This window comes from Pleurodeles waltl, chromosome 3_1 (assembly GCF_031143425.1).
Source record: "Pleurodeles waltl isolate 20211129_DDA chromosome 3_1, aPleWal1.hap1.20221129, whole genome shotgun sequence".
NCBI lineage: Eukaryota > Metazoa > Chordata > Amphibia > Caudata > Salamandridae > Pleurodeles > Pleurodeles waltl.
This window is the reverse complement of record NC_090440.1, coordinates 582,934,838-582,950,658: the sequence shown is the minus strand read 5'-3', so window position 1 is coordinate 582,950,658 and position 15,821 is coordinate 582,934,838. Positions and strand designations below refer to the sequence as shown.

Sequence of the window (15,821 nt, the reverse complement as noted above, 5' to 3'; positions counted from 1 at the left end):
CATCTTTGGATATGTTGAGTCATGTGAGGATCTCGCTGGCAATGTGTACAGTCCCACAGATCACTCAGCCCACATCTTGACTTGCCAAACTATTGCCTGAGAACCATGTAAAACTCACTGTGCCCTTCAGAGTGGCACATACCCTGAACCCACAGAGGATGGGCACAGGATGTACTGTCATGGATGGAAGTGATGGAAATGTGAGTGTCATGTAGGTTGTGTATGCTCAGCCTGCAGAGACCAGGGCCTGTCATATGTATCTCCCAGTATGGGACATAGAGCAGGCTGGAGTAGAGTTACTGTGGCTATGTATCTGTGGCACCAGGCCCACTCCCTGTAGACTTGCAAATCCTTGGAGGTGGCCAAAGTGAGTCTTCAGTGGCAAGACTTGGCCTGAAGGCCTTTGTACATTGACTATATTAGTAATTGGTAGCTCCTCGCACTCAAAAAGGGCACGATCACTAACTGTACTTTAATAGATTATGAATCTCCATGGGCCAATATGATGCTCAATTGTCATAATTGTGGTCTATGGGTAGCTTTAGAAATGCTTCTGGCCAGATTCTCGCAAAAGGTAGCCTCCTAAAAATGGACACCAACACTCAGCAAAGTCTCAGTAGCAAGTGACTCCACACACACCTTATCATGTGTACTTATCAATGCCAGATCTTTAGTAAAACACAGTATGTGGGCACCGCTAGCAGCTGGCAGCCCCGACTACCTATCAGCATTACCCCAGGGCTACTCCATCATCAGACATGCCAGGGAACATAAGTGAGGAGGAGGTTTAGCAATAGTACACAGCATCGACCTAGCAGCCAAGTCTAACTCTGTTCTCTCTCATCACTACAAAGTGGTCTCCTTCAATATAGCTCTATCAAATACGCAATCCTTTAAAGGCATGCCAATCTACTGTCCACCAGACCCGAGATAAGTCTTTACGCAGGAGATCAGCTGCCTTCTTGAATGGCACATTCTGGCCGCTAACTTTACTTTGCTTGGAGACTTCAGCTTCCATTTAGAAGCACTCCATGACACTGACACCTTAGCTCTCCTTCAGACCATAGATGGGCTCGATCTCGCACAAATTGTTACCGGCGCTACCCATCAGGCCAGCCACACCCTCAACAAGATTTTTACCAATAAGTTCAAAGACAACATAAATATCATTCCTTTTGTCTGGTCTGATCATAGTATGGTCTTTTTCAATATCGCTTGTAAACATACCAGCCCTAACTTCATAGACACGGCTATCACTACTACAGCCCTCATTTGGCATATCATCCAAACAGACCTTTTAACTAAAGTTTTAGGAGAGTCTATGTCAAGACTAGAGGGGAGGATTATGCTCAATCTTTCTTTCCTTTTTTTTAACAGCAGATGTTCAAAGTGAACCACTTTTCCCAGGACTCCATGGGAAACAAGCATTTGCAATGCAACAGGTCTCACATTTCTCCAAGTTAGAGCTGTTAGCAGTTGTAAACTCCCAACCGGACTTTTCTTGCCACATTAAACCTATCTGCAAAAGTGCAATTATCTACGTAACAGGCAAAAGCACAATTAACTATGGAACAGGGTAGATGTCATGCAAAGCGCTCGACTTCTGCCAAGTGAGATCGCGCTGCGAAAAAAGATAAAAAGTAGTCCACAAACCGGATGGAAAACAGCAAGCCTTGCATGTCTTTAGTACTTGGTCGCTGCGCTCGAGGAGGGCTAACCCCCGGAAAAGGCCTGACGTATGCATGCCTTCCACTAATAAAAGCAAGCAGATTTTGAAAGGCAAGCCCACGAACCAATGAAAGACACTGACCTGACATGGGCGGGGCTCCAAGCCCTTTTCTAACTACTAATGTGTCTCTCAAGCGAAATGCATGCGCAAGCACATGAGACGCAGACTCGACCCTAAAAATGGTGCTTCATGTGGGTTGGGGCATTGGACCTCCGGCAGTGAGCGTATGTCCAACTTCCCAAGGGGAGCCTGTGCAGGTGCGATTAAGAGTAGCAGGCTCCGGGCGGTGGGCTTGGTGAGCAGAAGAGAGCAGAACCTGCAGCTTTTCCTGCCTACGGTTATACCACCCTGAATGTGCCCGATCTCGGAAACTAAGCAAGGTCGGGCCTGGTTAGTACTTGGATGGGAGATCGCATGGGAATAACAGGTGCTGTAGGCATTTTGCCTCTCTCAGACACTAGGTGCTGCACGTCTTAGCTCAATTACACAGCTTCCTCTGTAATTTCATTTTCCACTTTTTATTTCCTTCACTCTTTTTTTTCCTGTCTCAAAAAAAGAAATAAAAAAGAACAGCAATAACACTAAAATACACACTTTCCAAAGGAAAACTTACAATTATTTTGCACTTTACAGTCGTCCCAAGCTGAAGAAAACATTTGCTCCTCGACGGGCAAAGGGATCCCTAGCTAAGGCTTTGCTTTCTTGCGGTAAGCATATGCGTCAGGTGTTAAGACCAGATCTCACTTCTTGTGATGTCATTTCCTGTCAGGTCATGGGTTGTGATGCCACTGCCTGAGATTCCAGGTGCGATTTCACACGCCGTGGTGCCATGTGCTGTGATGCCACTTGCATAGTGTCTAACCTGGTCAGTCCCCCCACTTATTTTCTTTAAGACTTGTTCATTGAATAAGCCTTAGCCCCCAGGAAATAGTGCTTGAGCCCACTATTGGCAACCAAATGGAAAAAATCAGCACAGTGTGTCGGAAATATGATAAAACGATGATGGTGTATTCGGTGTGGAAGAATGAAATGAGTTGCAGACGCTAGTCTAACAGAGTCCAAACGCAGAGCATTAAAGAAACAGGGACTAAAAAGAAGAAAGGTGCGTGCAATTTGAGTTGTAAAAGCATTCTAAAGCATTTTCCGGCATTTCATGGCACTGTAACAGGTGTCATTAACTTAACGATACACTCGGCCCAAGCTGAAGAAAACATTTGCTCCACGACGGGCAAAGGGATCCCTAGCTAAGGCTTTTCTTTCTTGCGGTAAGCATATGCGTCAGGTCTTAAGACCAGATCTCACTTCTTGTGATGTTATTTCCTGTCAGGTCATGGGTTGTAATGCCACTATCTGTGATTCCAGGTGCGATTTCACACGCTGTGGTGTCATGCGCCGTGATGTCACTTGCATAGTGTCTAACTTGGTCAGTACCCCCACTTATTTTCTTTAACCCCTTGGGTGCGGGCGTCAGCCAGTACCTCCCTGGTGCGCGTCACGACCAGCGGCCGACACCAGGGAGGGGGGTTAATAAATCCCGAGGATTTTTATTTTATTTTTTATTCCCCGGGAGACACAGAAGCTTTTCTGTGTCTCCCCCAGCTCCCCACCCGCCCCTTTGTGACGTCAGCGCGCCGCGAGGCGCACTAACGTCACTTTGTGTATTTCCCCATCGGAGCAGGAAGCGGCCGCAAACGGCCACAAACGGCCTTCCCCACGTTCTGGAAGGCCTCGTAAGAAAGGGGAGACTCTCCCCTTTCTTACGAGGCCTTCCTGAAAGTGTTTCCTGGCCACCGATCGCAGCACCGCTGCGATTGGGGGCCAGGAAACACCACTAGACACCAGGGATTTCATTCGGGTGGGTTGGCCCCCTCGGAAAACGGGCCGCCCCCCCCTCCCATGGGGGCATATTTAAAAATAAAAAGCAGGTGCAAAAAAAAGAAAGAAAAAGTAATGGACAGGGGGTCGCCCGTGGGCAGGGGGACCCCCTGTGGGGGCAATAATTTTTTTTAGTTGTTGGCCCCCAAGGAAACCATACAACAACTAAAAAAAATATAGATCTCTCTCTCTCTCTATATATATAGATATATCTATCTACATGGATATATCTATAGATATATCTATCTACATGGATATATCTATATCTATAGATATATATATATATATATATATATATATATATATATATATATATATATATATATCTCAGATATATATATATATATCTATGTAGATAGATATATATAGAGATATATATATATATATATATATATATAAATCACTTTTGTCAATACGTGTGTGGTTTCCCTAGGGGCTGCGATTGCGGCCCCCAGGAAAACCAGACCCACATATAAAAGTGATATATATATATATATATATATATATATATATATATATATTTATATATTTGCCACCAGTTTTGCAGTTGCAGCTTGAGTCTTCAAAGCAATGCACATACTTCAACTGACGCTTTTCAACTGTAGCTTTTAGGCAGCAATAAAAAAGTCAAGTAAGTATTGTGATTATGTTTCTGCTACAAAAGGGTCAGACTTGTCTAGTGGCAGGTTTAGTGCCATAAAGAAGCTCAGAAGGTTTATATGCCTACTGCAAAGAGCAAATATGTATTTTATGTAAATAGCTGAGTACATTAGTAAAGTCAGCCATTACCTGCGCTATAATACAAATGAAATGTATGTGCGGGGTGGAGGGTGGCTATGGAGAGATGAAGGGCACTTTTGCTGGGTAGTAATGAGGGAATCCGAGGAGGAGGGAGTGGGAGCACCAATAATGATTGTTGGACTGGGCGCAGGAGGTGCTAAAGACTGTGACGAATGGTATGTGACAAGGTGTTTTTTGAGTGTCTTGAAAGAACGTGCTGATTGAGGGAAGAAGCGCAGGTAAGATGGCCTCTACAGTTGCACGTATCTCACACACACCATCGATTTTGTGACTGTCTACGTAGGCTAGTGTTTTACAGCAACAGTTTAGCCAATAGCAGAGATGGAATCTTGATGGATGACTGCTGCCGTCACTCGGGTTATAGAGGACAGATCTGACATAGGATCAGAGACTGAGAAATCAGATACTGAGGCAGCATCTGAGGGATAAGACAATGGCGCAGACTCTGGGAGTGATTTTTCAGTCGGAGGAGTCCCATTCGATAACTCCTCTTCCAGTAAATTATGAGGGAGGTGATGAGGACAGTCCTGCTGTCCCTTCGCAAGCACAGTCTGTGCAATGGGGTAATAGTGGGTTAGCCCAACCCAGAGAGCAGGTGAATGCGGCGGCAAGCAGAGAGAGAGAGTGCTCTCTTGGGAGCTCCCCAATTTAGTTCAGCCCCAAATTCCACCGCCCAAATCGTATTGTGGAGACATCAAAATTATCTATCGCAAAACAAACTGGTTTTGTAAGGCAGGCACCTGTGTTTTTGGTTCTGGGTTCGGCGGCCATATAAAGAAACACACTAAACCCAAACATTTCTGGAAACTAGACATTCGGGGGAGTCCACAGAGGTGTGACATGTGTGGATTCCCCAAAGTTTTCTTACCCAGAATACCCTGCAAAGCTGAAATGTTGAATAAAAACTCTATTTTTCTCGCATTTCTGTAACACAAACTACAGGAATATGCTGGGATCCACAAAATTCCTACCACCCAGTGATTCCTCACCCATCTTGATAAAAACACTACCCCACTTGAGTGCCTACACCTAGTGCCTGCGTCAGGAATGGATCACCCCAGGGTCAACAGCTGCCTCATGTAAGGACCAACATTGACAGTTGTGTGATCTATTCCTGTCACCGGCACCAGGCCTACCCACACAAGTGAGGTACCATTTTTATCTGGGGACTTGGGGGAGCACTGGGTGGAAGGAAATTTGTGGCTTCTCTCAGATTCCAGAACTTTCTGTCACCGAAATGTGAGGAAAATGTGTGTTTTTAGCCAAATTTTGAGGTTTGCGAAGGATTCTGAGTAACAGAACCTGGTCAGAGCCCCACAAGTCACCCCACCTTGGATTCCCCTAGGTCTCTAGTTTTCAAAAATGGACAGGTTTGGTAGGTTTCCCTAGGTGCCGGCTAAGCTAGAGGCCAAAATCTACAGGAAGGCACTTTGCAAAAAAAACCTCTGTTTTCTGTGAAAAAATGTGATGTGCCCACGTTGGGTTTTGGGCCATTTCCATTTGTTGGCGCTTGGCCTACCCACGCAAGTGAGGTACCATTTTTATTGGGAGACTTGAGGGAACGCTGGGTGGAAGGAAATGTGTGGCTCCTCTCAGATTCCAGAACTTTCTGTCACCGAAATGTGAGGAAAATGTGTTTTTTAGCCAAATTTTGAGGTTTGCGAAGGATTCTAGGTAACAGAACCTGGTCAGAGCCCAACAAGTCACCCCATCTTGGATTCCCCTAGGTCTCTAGTTTTAAAAAATGCACTGGTTTGCTAGGTTTCCCCAGGAGCCGGCTGAGCTAGAGGCCAAAATCCACAGGTAGGCACTTTGTAAAAAACACCTCTGTTTTCTGTGAAAAAATTTGATTTGTTCACGTTGTGTTTTGGGCCATTTCCATTCGTGGGCGCTAGGCCTACCCACGCAAGTGAGGTACCATTTTTATCGGGAGACTTGGGGGAACGCTGGGTGGAAGGAAATTTGTGACTCCTGTCAGATTCCAGAACTTTCAGTCGCCGAAATGTGAGGCAAAGTGTTTTTTTGACCAAATTTTGAGGTTTGCAAAGGATTCTGGGTAACAGAACCTGGTCAGAGCCCCACAAGTCACCCCATCTTGAAATCCCCTAGGTCTACAGTTTTTAAAAATGCACAGGTTTGGTAGGTTTCCCTAGGTGCCGGCTGAGCTAGAGGCCAAAATCTACAGGTAGGCACTCTGCAAAAAACACCTCTGTTTTCTGTAAAAAAATGGGATGTGTCCACGTTGTGTTTTGGGGCATTTCCTGTCGCGGGCGCTAGGCCTACCCACACAAGTGAGGTATCAATTTTATCGGGAGACTTGGGGGAACGTAGAGTGGAAGGAAATTTGTGGCTCCTCTCAGATTCCAGAACTTTCTGTCACCGAAATGAGAGGAAAATGTGTTTTTTTAGCCAAATATTGAGGTTTGCAAATGATTCTGGGTAACCGAACCTGGTCAGAGCACCACAAGTCACCTCATCTTGGATTCCCCTAGGTGTCTAGTTTTCAAAAATGCCAAGATTTGCTAGGTTTCCCTAGGTGCCGGCTGAGCTAGAGGCCAAAATCTACAGCTAGGCACTTTGCAAAAAACACGTCAGATTTCAATGTGAAAATGTGATGTGTCCATGTTGCGTTTCCTGTCGCGAGCATTAGGCCTACCCACGCAAGTGAGGTACCATTTTTATCGGGAGACTTGGGGGAACACAGAATAGCAAAACAAGTGTTATTGCCCCTTGTCTTTCTCTAAATTTTTTCCTTCCAAATGTAAGACAGTGTGTAAAAAAGACGTCTATTTGAGAAATGGCCTGTAATTCACATGCTAGTATGGGCACCCCGGAATTCAGATATGTGCAAATATCCACTGCTTCTCAACACCTTATGCCCATTTTGGAAATACAAATAAAAAATAATTGCTGTATGCCCGGTATAGAATGAAAACCCATTGCAAGGTGCACCTCATTTATTGGCTCTGGGAACCTAGGGATCTTGATGAACCTACAAGCCCTATATATCCTCGCAACCGGAAGAGTCCAGCACACGTAACGGTGTATTGCTTTAAAACATCTGACATTGCAGGAAAAAGTTACAGAGTAAAACGTGGAGAAAAATGGCTGTTTTTTTCAGCTTACTTTCAATATTTTTTTATTTCAGCTGTTACTTTCTGTAGGAAAACCTTGTAGGATCTACACAATGATCCCTTGCTGAATTCAGAATTTTGTCTACTTTTCAGAAATGTTTAGCTTTCCGGGATCAAGCATTGGTTGTACACCCATTCCTGTCACTAACTGGAAGGAGGCTGAAAGCACCAAAAATAGTAAAAATGGGGTATGTCCCAGTAAAATGCAAAAATTGTGTTGAAAAATGTGGTTTTCTGATTCAAGTCTGCCCGTTCCTGAAAGGTGGGAAGATGGTGATTTTAGCACCAGAAAGCCTTTGTTGATGCCATTTTCAGGGAAAAAACCATAAGCCTTCTTCGGCAGCCCTTTTTTCCATTTCTTTAAAAAATAAATGAAATTTTCACTGTATTTTGGCTAATTTCTTGGCCTCCTCCAGGGGAAACCACAAACTCTGGGTACCATTAGAATCCCTACGATGTTGGAAAAAAAGGATGCAAATTTGGCGTGGATAGCTTATGAGGACAAAATGTTATGAAGGCCTAAGCGCGAACTGCCCCAAATAGCGCAATCGCGCTGTGTTTGTTTTTCATTTTTCATTTGTGTGGCAAGAAAAGTCAGGTTAGGAGTTTACAAAGCTGTGGGTGGGGTGGGGGAATGTAATGCTCTCGTGTTTGCTCAAGTTAGAGTTCCTAGCATTGTAAATTACTGAGTGGACTTTTCTTGCCACACAGACTGAAAATAAAGAGAGCGAGGGTGAGCTGGCCCTGGAAAAGCCCCCCTCTGATGTTGGTTTATGTTTACAGAGGGAGCTGGTGGGAAGGAGGGACTGATCAAGCACCCACACTGTTGAGGTGAAACAGGCAAATGCCAAAAAAAAGCCCCTTACAGAAGACATAAACAGGATTTAGCGTAATTACACAGTACTTTGTGCTGCTCCCAAAGTGAAAAAAGGCAGGACAAAGAGGCAGAACTGACCACTAGCAAGCAAGGATTTTTGAAGGGCACTGCAACTAACAAATCAAAATGCTGGAACTCACTCTGTAGTATACTTTAGTATACAGCAGGCCGAAAGCTAACGCTCAACATAAAAAACTACAAAATGTTCAACAGCCAGCTAATGCACTTCAATAGTCCAATAATATGCTCTGTTCTCTAAGGCACTTTCTCTTTATTTCGTGCTTGGAGAAAAGTCACTGATCTTTGGTGCGGCAGACTTGTGTGGGTGTCTGAATTTTGGTGGATTCTGAACTGTGGGTCAAAATAGCTGTGGCGGAATTCCGCGCCCGCGGCGGTGTGTTGGTGGTCTTCTGCACGGCGGTAAGCAGCTTTTACCGCCAATGTCATAATGACCTCCTATATATTTAAATATATATATATATCTATATATATATATATATATAGCTATATATATATATATATATATATATATATATACACACACACACACACACACAATTATTGGGAATTAGCATATAGAAACAATAGAAACAACAAGCATTGGCAAAAGTTAGTGAAAGATAGTTTGGGACCTATGGCGGGGCTACTAAAATAGCAGAATGCAAAGTGAAGTCTCTCACCCAAGGATATGGAATAGTTAGAGGGGAGCTGGGAAAACTCAGGACTCCAAGACGTGAATATATAAGTGACCCACAGCGAGCAGGAGAGCAGAGGGAAGTACCGGGGTCTTCCCAAGGACTAACAAGAGGACTTAGAAAGAGGAAGGTTGCAAGACTAGGACCAGTCCGGTGGAACCCAACTCTGGATTGCGGAAGAAGGGGACCTCGAAAAGAAGGGGACAGAGTCTGTTCCACTCAGGGGTGTCCAGGTGGGCAGGAGCCACTACCCACCCTTCTCTGGATGAAGATCAGGGTGGACGAAGGAAGATGAGGATCAGCTGTGGAGTCCAGGAGCTGAAGAGAAGTCCTTGGAGTCATGCACATGATGTCCCACGTCGGTGTCCGGGTCGCAGTTGGTGACCAGACAGGAGAAGCACCAACAAGCCTTGGCAAATGCAAGTTGGAGCAAAAGAAGATTTGCAGGGATGAAGAGGACCAGCAAGGTCCAGAGGACTCGAACCTTGGAGGGGAGTCCAGGATGGCCGTCAGCAGTCGGGAGAGCCATCAGAAGCTGTTGCAGCCCCCACAGGCAACCCACTGGCAGCAGGCACAGTAAGTCACAGTAAGGCCCAGTCAGCACACCTGGAGAGGAGTCCCATGTCGCTGGAGCAGCAGAGGAGAGACTGTCCTTGCAATGATAAAGTGCTGGAGGCCGGGGCTACTTGGAGCCTGAAGATCCCTTGAGCAGGAGACAACAAGCCTTGGTTGCTGCAAGAGTTGTGGTGCACAGGGGTACTGTCCTGCGATGAGAGGCAAGTGCTCACTGTCTCCCAAAGTGGACAGAGGGCAGAGAAGACAAAGAGGACCACTCTGGACCACCACCTGTCTTAAAGGATCCATGTAGTTCCAGTGGAGGGCAGATCCACGCAGCCGGACGTCGTTGCCTTAGGTGCCTCAAAATGCAAAAGAGTGACTCCTTCACTCCAAGGGAGATTGCTTCTTGGTGGAGCTGAAATCTTGCCAGACCTAGAGGATGCACAGCCTGGAAATGTTGCAGTTGCTGGAAGGAGGCAGGGAAACAATATTCCAAGGCGAGGGTGTCTCGGGAGTTGCAGCCTTGTTTGGTTCCTGAAGAGCCCAGTTGTGGTTCCGGTGGACAGCAGCAGAAGAGGTCATTGCAGAGGAGTCCTGCAAGAGATTCCCTAATTAACAGAGGGGTTGGTCACTTTGCATGGTGACCACCTATCAGAGGGGGTCGCTAACATCACCTGCCTGACCTGACCACTCAGATGCTCCTCAGGGCCTCTGTACATCTTGTTTCCAAGATCGCAGAATAACGTGGCCACCTGGAGGAGCACTGGGCACCACCCCTGTTGTGGTGATGGACAGAGGAGTGGTTACTCCTCTTTCCTTTGTCCAATTTCGCAACAAATCAGGGTCCCTGGTCTGGTGCAAACCAGTTTATGCAAGGAGGGCACCCAATGTGCCCTTCAAACCAAGCCAGTGGCTTGGGGAGGCTACCCATCCCCAGCCTTGTAACACCTATTTCCAAGGGAAAGGGTGTTATCTACCTCGCCCACAGGAAATCCTTGTTCTGACCTCAGCATTGGGGTATGATTCCAACATGTTTGATTCCAAACATGCCTATGTTCGGAGTTACCATTGTGTAGTTGTACCACACGAAGTGACTTGTGACCAGTACACAGGTAAAATGGCTTCCCCACAGTTATGAAGTACAGTACATTGGAACTGGAGTTCCTAGGGGCATCTCTGCTCGTGCAGGGGTGCCCTCACACTCAGTCACCTGCATCCTACCCTCTGGGCTACGAAGGCCTACCAGAGGGGTGACTTAACAGTGACCTGGTACAGTGGCCAGCTGTGAAAGGGTGCATTCACCTTTTCACGCAGGCTGCAATGCTGGGTGGCATACTAAGTGCTGTAGCCCATAGGGACCCCTGGTGTGCCAGTGCCCTGGGTACCTAATTACCATATATCAGGGACTTACAGGGGTACACTAGTATGCCATTTGTGGGGTGTAAAGGGTACCAAAGTAACCACTTTTGGAGGAGAGAGCACAATCCCTGGGGTCCCTGTTAGCAGGATCACAATGGAGACAGTCTAAACACACTGGTAAACAAGCAAAAAGTGGGGGTAACCATGCTAAAAAGAGTGACTTTCCTACACATCCTCCCCCAAACTAAGAACAATAAGACAAACCTTGCCCAGCTGAGTCTCCATTTTCCAAGTGAAAATATCTGAAGAGTCCATCTGCACTGGAGTGGTTACTCACAGGTCTATGTTCAACTGTATAGTCCATTCCCTGTAGGAAGATGGACTACCTCAACAATTTGGGATTTTCACCTTTCATTTGTTTAAGCCATAGGAGAGGCTTGTAGTCTGTCTGAACAAGGAAGTGAGTGGCAAACAAGTATTGTCCCAGCTTCTCCAAGGCCCAGACCACTGCAAAGACCTCCCTCTCGATGGCTGACCAATGTCACCCTTCTATTAGAAAAGCAACAGGTTGATGCTGACCCTCTTCATTTAGTTGTGAAAGAACTGCCCCTATCCCTACGTCAGAAGCATCTGTTTGGACAATGAATTGTTTGGAGTAATCAAGACGTCTTAGAATTGGAGCAGAGCACATGGCCTGTTTCAGGTCATCAAAGGCTTTCTGGCAACTAGCTGTCCACAAAACTTACTTTGTCATCCTCTTGGATGTGAGGTCATTTAGGGGTGCTACAATGGAGCTATAACCTTTGATGAACCTCCTCTAGTGCCCAGTCAGGCGTAAGAAGGCTCTGACTTGGGTTTGAGTAGTAGGGGCAATTGAGTCCAAGATTGTCTGGATGTTGCCCTGGAGTGAATTAATTTGGCCCCTACCTACCAGGTGGCTCAAATAAACCACTTTTCCTTGCCCTATCTGGCATTTTGATGCCTTGATAGTGAGGCCTGCCTTTTCCAGGGCCTCCAGTACATTGCCAAATTGGACCAGGTGATCCTCCCAGGTGGAGCTAAATACAGCTATATCATCTAGATATGCTGTACTACAGCTTTCCAGGCCTTGGAGAACTTTGTTCACCAAATTTGAAATGTTGTAGGGGCATTCTTCAAACCAAAGTGCATCACTGTAAAGTGATAATGCCCACTAAGATTAGAGAATACTGTCTTAGGTTGAGCATCCTTTGACAATTTGATCTGCCAATATCCAGCAGTCAAACCACATGGACTTAGATATGTGGCAGCAGCCAGAGTATCTATCGGCTCATCTGCTCTAGTGATGGGAGGAGCATCAGTCCTCGTGACTGTTTTGAGGCAGCTGTAGTTAACACAGAACGTTATCTCTCTTTTAACATTTTGAGAGTGGGGTTTGGGCACCAAGACTACAGGACTAGCATAGGGGCTGTCTGAAGGCTCAATTACTTCTAGGTCAAGCATCATTTGCACTTCAGCTTTGATGCATTCCCTGACATTATCAGGCTGCCTATATAGTTTACTTTTTACAGGCAGACTGTCACCTATGTCAATGGTGTGTTCACACCATAGAGTTTGACCAGGAGTGAGGGAAAACAGTTCAGAGAACTGACCCAGGAAATTCCTACTGTAACCCTTTTGCTGGTCAGAAAGGCACTCAGCAAGAACTACTGCCTCTACTGAGCCATCTACTGGCTTGCTGGGGAATAGGTCAGGGAGAGGGTAACTCTCTTCCTCCTGACCTTCATCAGTGGCCATGAGCTGTGTCATGTCAACCCTTTCATAGTAAGGCTTCAGGTGAGTCACATGAAGCAGCCTGTGGAGTCTTCTGGGAGTGCCTAGGTCCACCCAGTAGGTGACATCACCTTTTTTCTCAACAATAGTGTGAGAACCACTCAACTTATCTTGGAGTGGCCTGGGAGCCACAGGCTCCAGGACCCACACTTTCTGTCCTGGCTGGTAAACAGTCAGCAAGGCCTTCTGGTCATGCCACTGCTTCTACAGTTCTTGGCTGGCCGGAAGATTTTTAGATGCCCTCTTCATGTATTCAGCCATTCTGGATCTTAGGCCTAATACATAATCTACTATGTCCTCTTTGGGGAGTTTGAGAGGTTGCTTTCAACCCTCTCTTACCAAGGCAAGTGGACACGTAATAGGATGTCCAAACAAAAGCTCAAAGGGGCTGTAGCCCATTCCTTTTTGTGGAACTTCCCTGTAGGCAAAGAGGAAGCAAGGCAATAGGACATCCCATTCCCTCCTGAGTTTTTCTGAGAGTCCCATGATCTTGCCTTTGAGGGTTTTATTGAATCTCCCAAGTAACCCATTAGAGCGATAAGGGGTAGTGAATGTGTATGTTACACCACACTCCTTTCACATAGCTTTAAAGTATGCAGACATGAAGTATGCACCTGTGTCTGATGGCACCTCTTTAGGAAAATCCACCCTAGAAAAGATTTCCAGGAGAGCTGTGGCCACTGCAGGGGCTGTAGTGGTACTAAGAGGAATTGCAGCTGGGTGCCTGGTGGCATGGTCTGCCACTACCAGTATAAACCTGTTTCCAGATGCAGTTGGAGGGTCAAGGGGGCCAACAATGTCTACCCCTACCCTCTCAAAGGGTTCCCCAACCACTGGAAGTGGAATTAGTGGGTCTTTGGAGTGCTACCTGTCTTGCCACTGGCTTGACAGGTTACACAGGAGCCACAAAACTCCTTTGTATCTTCAGACAAGTGGGGCCAGTGAAAGTGAGGGACAAGTCTGTCCCAAGTCTTGCTTTGTCCCAAACGGCCTACAGTGGGGAATGTCATGTGCTAAAGGCAACAGAAACTCCCTAACCTTGAGAGGAATGACCAACCTCCTGGTGGCACCTGGTTTGGTATCCCTTGCCTCAGAATAAAGGAGACTCTTGTCCCAGTAGACCCTCCGGGTCCCATTGACATCCCCTGCTTCCTGAGCTACAACTTGCTGCCTAAGACCCTCTAGAGTAGGACAGGACTTCTGCTCTAGACTAAGTTCATCCCTGGTGGGTTTCCCTACACCAAAGAGCTCAGCTGTATCAGTCTTAAGCTCCTTTGGTATAGGTTCCACCCCAGGGGAAGGTTCATCTCCCTCAGGAGTGGGATCCTCATTGAAAGTCTGAACAAGGGGCAACACTTTACCCTACTTGTCTCTTTTTAGTTTTAGGAGCTTCTTGGGCCATTATTCCAGGATCCAGTGCTCCTTGCTCCCTTTGCTTTTTAGCCTTGTTCTGGGTAAAGCAAAGATATGCCCAGGGATGCCAAGCATTGCTGCATGGGCCTCCAACTCCACTTCAGCCCAAGCTGAAGTCTCCAAATCATTACCTAACAGACACCCTACAGGATACCACACCTTTCTTTGGGCCAGTAAACCCTCTTAGCTAAAGTCAACAACAGCCATGGGATGGCACTGACTGTTGTTATGAGCATGAGTGACTTGGTACGTGTGACCAAGTAGGTGTTGTTCAGGTGACACCAGTTGTTAAAAATGGGGTATTTGGTTGTCAGTCCGGTTGCCCCCTGTCCAAGCAAGGACCCTCACTCCAGTCAGGGCAAAGGAGAAACACGCCTGGTTAACGCTCCAATCACCCTCTTGATAGCTTGGCACGAGCAGGCAGGCTGAACTCAGAAGCAACGTGTAAAGTATTTGTACCAACACACACAGTAATACAGTGAAAACACCAAAAAATGGACACCACACCAGTTTAGAAATATAGGTAATATTTATCTAAATCAAGCAAGACCAAACCAAGCAAAATCCAACATACACAAGTTAAAATATGAATTTTCAAAAGAATAAGAATCTTACTCCATAGAAAACAATGGATAAAAATAAAGCCGCACGGGCGAGCGTGTGTCAGAAAAGGCAGCGATGCGTCAGTTCCTTTCTCGCAAGGGAGGCCATGCGTTGTTTCTTCCCCCTCACAAGAGAGTAATGCGTCGATTTCCAGATGGGGCACTTCGGATCCGTGCAGTCAGGTTGCCTTTGATGCCCAGGGGTGATGCGTGGAAAATCCGGTCACACTATGTTCGAAAACTGCGCTGCTTGGGGTTTGCATCGTTATCAGCAGCCACAAGTGGGTGTTGTGTGTTGTTTCTCCAGCCGCAATGCATTGATCTCCCAGCCGTGATACAGGTGGAGTGCCGATTTCAGCCGCAAAGCCGTCTACGCATCGTTTATCAGCACTGTTGCAGATGGTGCGTTGACAATTTTCCCCACTGTGTTCTGTGCGTGGCTTTTCAGCTCTTGTTACCCAACTTCACCTTTCAAGGGCCCAGGGACTGGATAGGACCCCACTTGGCAGGGCAGGAGTCTCCACACAAAGTCCAGATGTTAGCAGAGGAAGTCTTTGATGGCCCTGAGACTTCAAAACAGGAGGCAAGCTCAACTCAAGCCCTTGGAGATTCTTCACAAGCAGTAATACACCTCAGAGTCCAGTCTTTGTCCCCTTTCACAGGCAGAAGCAACAACTGCAGGATAGCCCAACAAAGCACAGTCACAGGCAGGGCAGCACTCCTCCTCAGCTCTTCTCCTTGGCAGAGGTTCCTCTTGGTTCCAGAAGTGATCTAATTTTCAGGGGTTTTGGGTCCAATACCTATACCCATATCTGCCTTTGAAGTAGGCCTACTTCAAAGGAAAGTCTCTGTTGTTCACCAGATCCTGCCTTGCCCAGGCCAAGCCCCAGTCACACACCAGGGGGTTAGAGACTGCATTGTGAGAGGACAGACACAGCCCATTCAGATATAAGTGACCACTCCTCC

At 46.5% G+C, this 15,821-nt stretch overlaps 1 pseudogene; it reads left to right on the top strand.

Moving 5' to 3' along the window:
* Positions 1-2,059: 2,059 nt before the first annotated feature.
* Positions 2,060-2,168, top strand: LOC138286281 (5S ribosomal RNA; annotated as a pseudogene).
* Positions 2,169-15,821: the final 13,653 nt, after the last annotated feature.